Genomic DNA, 3,682 nt, shown 5'->3' with positions numbered 1-3,682 from the left:
AATAACAATAAATAAAAGTTTAGGTCAGAAAGCCTCATTCAAAATGTGATTACTGTTTAGTGCAAATAAATCATTACCCATCATCATAAATCATCTGAATTTTGAAACACACCAAAATTTGTATATTTTATAACAGCTGGCTGAATAGGTATGCAGGTGGTATAATCAGTTTCATCGTGTTCATGTAATTGGTCTTTTTTTTTTTTTTTTTTTTCCCCCAGAGGAAAAATACCTGGGTGTGTTAATGTAGCTTTAACACTATTAGGATTTAACAGTTATAAGTACTCTTAAGCTTTGTAAAATTAACACTTTAAAATCTGAAATTCTTTAAAATCAGAAACATAAAAAAAAAAAAAAAAAAATCCAAAATTATTAGAAAGGTGATCTGATATTCCTTTTAACAAATTCAATTGTCTTTTAAGAATCCACAGAAAAGAGTGTGTAACATTTCTCCTTTTAAAAATGTTACAATGCTATTTCTAAATCTATTACTAAACCTTGGTGACCACAAAAACAATTTAAAGTGCATATACAATGTAATAGTCTTAATTCACACAACAGTTATGTTATTTTGGTTTTTAGGAGCATTAGCAACTAAGGCCATATTGCTCCGGGAATAAGCAGTGGTCATTCCCTGACCTTTCCGCATCCTTCGTATTTTGTGGTCATGGGCTCGAACCCGGTCTAATCAAGAAGTGTGTGCTACGCAATGCTGCTCCTGCCCACCTGGCTATGGAGGTACCTTCTCACAACAGCATGAACTTGACATAGCAATGAGATGCATTGGTGTTGCACAAGTCCCAGAAAGAATACCTTGCCAAAAGCTAAATGCCCATTGGATTAAAAGACGGGACCGCTATGATAATGTTTCTGCACATCCCTCATCAGATAGTAGGTGATCCTAAGAGGCAACACACAGACAATACAGTTGTGAAGAAGTTGTTCAAGGTGAGCTTCTATTTGATATATAAATTTATTTAGTAGTAGTAGTAGTAGTAGCAGTGGCATTTGATGCAAGAAACCAAGCGTATGAGCTTGTGCAGCATCATCCAAAAAAAAAAAAAAAAAAACCACACCATTCCCTCCAAATGCCTGTCCAGTTCCTCCTTAAATTTATTCAACCTATCAACTTCCACAACGACAGATGGAAGTTTGTTCCAGCAATTAACCACCTGCTGGCTAAAGGCAAATTTCCGCACATCTAATCTACATCTGTCTTTTCTTAATTTGAATTTATGCCCCCTTAGGTTCGTAATCTGAACAAGTGGAAGGATCCCATCAGAATTCATCGTGCTCAACCCATTCAAGGCCTTATACACCTCAATCAGATCACCACGCAGGTGCCTAGTCTCCAGCCACTGCAATTTGCAGAACTTAAGCCTCTCTTGGTTAGAGGATCCATTCATTCCCCTCACCAATCTTGTTGCCCTTCTCTGTACACGCTCAAGTAAATCTACATCCTTCCTAAAATGAGGCCTCCAGACCTGTACGCAGTACTCAAGGAGTGGCCTGACCATTGCCTTATACAGAGGGATAATCACCTCCTTTTCCCTGCTAGCAAAATTCCTATATATCATTGACAAAACCCCATGACCTGCCCGGGCAGCCTGTCTGCATTGTCAGAAAACTTCATATCTGACTGCACAATTACTAACAGGTCTTTTTCATTTTCTACCACCTTAAGTGTAGTACCACACAGTTGGTACATTTCTCTGGTGTTACTTCTACCCATATGCAGTACTTTGCATTTGTCAAGGTTAAACTTCAGTTGCCACTTCTTAGCCCATCTGCCCAAATTATCTAGATCCTGTTGCAGTAGCACACTGCCATTACTGTCATTAACAACCCTGCCAACCTTTGTATCATCTGCAAACTTCGACATTAAGCCTGATATACCTTCATCAATATCATTGATAAATATACAAAACAACAGGGGACCTAACACCGAACCCTGTGGGACTCCATTAATAACATTAGTCCAAGAAGAGCAGCACCCATTGATTACCACCCTCTGTCTTCTCCCACTTAACCATCCTTTTATCCATTGTAGCAACTTACCCTTAATACCATTCTGCTCCAATTTGTACAATAGTCTTCCATGCGCAACAGTGTCAAAAGCTTTCCTGAAATCCAAATATATGATATCAAAATTATTTTTTGCATCCAGTTCCTTTGTAACCACATCATAATATCCTATCAAATTTGTCAGACAAGACTTTCCCTTAACAAACCCATGCTGTGTCTGAATTATTGCTGCAGTCTTGTCTAGATGATCCTGCAATGCATCTTTAACCAGTGACTCCATTATTTTACCCGGAACAGAAGTTAAACTAACTGGTCTTACTTGTAATTACTCGTGTCACCCTTCGATCCTCCTTTGTGAATTGGGGATACATTTGCACATCTCCAGTCCGTAGAACCTCCCCTGAGTCCAAGGACACTCTCATAATTATGGCTAAGGGTTTGCTTAGTTGCTTTGCCACCTACTTTAATATAACTGGATAGATCCCATCCACCCCAGGTGCTTTTCTTATGTTTAACTTCAACAATTTCTCCTCCACTTTGCTTTCAGTTATTACAAAATCATTAAGTATCCTGCTACAAGTTGATAACCTTCTGCCATTTTTAAACCTTAATAATTCCTCATGTGTGAATGTAGATGCAAAATACTCATTCAGTTTGTTTGCTATCTGAGCAGGATCATCAACAGTCGAACCATCGATGTCAAGTGGACCAATCAGATTCATCCCCTTCCTTTTAGAGTTTATATAAGTAAAGAAATCCTTGCTGTTTTTCTTAGCATCTTTTGCCAAGGATTTCTCGTAATCTCCCTTCGCCTGCCTAACTTCCTTTGTCACCTGATTACAGACTAGCTTATATCTGCCATAGGCTTCTGAGTCGCTTGATAATTTATATGCATCATATGCATTTTTCTTCTCTATTACGAGTCTCATTAGTTCATTAGATACCATTTAGGCCTAAACCTTGAACAATATTTCTTAATAGGTATGAAACTTTTAGTAGCTTCCACAATTAATTCCTTGAATGCTTCCCACTTAGAATTTACTGTTGGTAACATCGTCAGTTGATCCCACTGTACAGAATTTAAAAACTGTCGGAGACCACTGTACTCCCCTTTACGGAAGCAAAAACCTTTTCCTTTACCCCTGATGGTAATTAAATCTTTAAGTAAATCCCACATCAGTACACTGTGATCACTGCCACCTAGTGGTTCCTTTATCTGCAAATTCTTAATACACGAATGATCACTGCTGATAACCAGATCAAGAGTATTACTTTCTCTGGTTGCCTCTCGAACATGCTGCTGCAGAAAACAATCATCGAATAAATCCACAAAAGTCTGACTAGTGTGTGAGTGACCAACCCACAAGTTCCAGTCAATATCTGGGAAGTTAAAATCCCCCATTATAAGACATTCCGATTTACTAGCCCACTCTATTTCTCTGTACAATTGTTCATTGTACTCATTCGAGTCATTAGGCCTATAACACACTCCTACTCTTATTTTTGCTTTCGCAGTGCTTATGTCACACCAAACTGACTCAACAGTGCACTGTTCATCTATATCAACTGGATGCACTTCTTTTGATTTTATGTTTTTCTTTATTAACAGCATAACACCTCCTCCCTTCCTATCCTGTCTATCCTTTCTGTACACATT

Source organism: Mastigoproctus giganteus, chromosome 10, assembly GCF_048544385.1.
Source record: "Mastigoproctus giganteus isolate SK-2022 chromosome 10, ASM4854438v1, whole genome shotgun sequence".
Lineage (NCBI taxonomy): Eukaryota > Metazoa > Arthropoda > Arachnida > Uropygi > Thelyphonidae > Mastigoproctus > Mastigoproctus giganteus.
Note: the sequence above shows the minus strand (reverse complement) of the source record.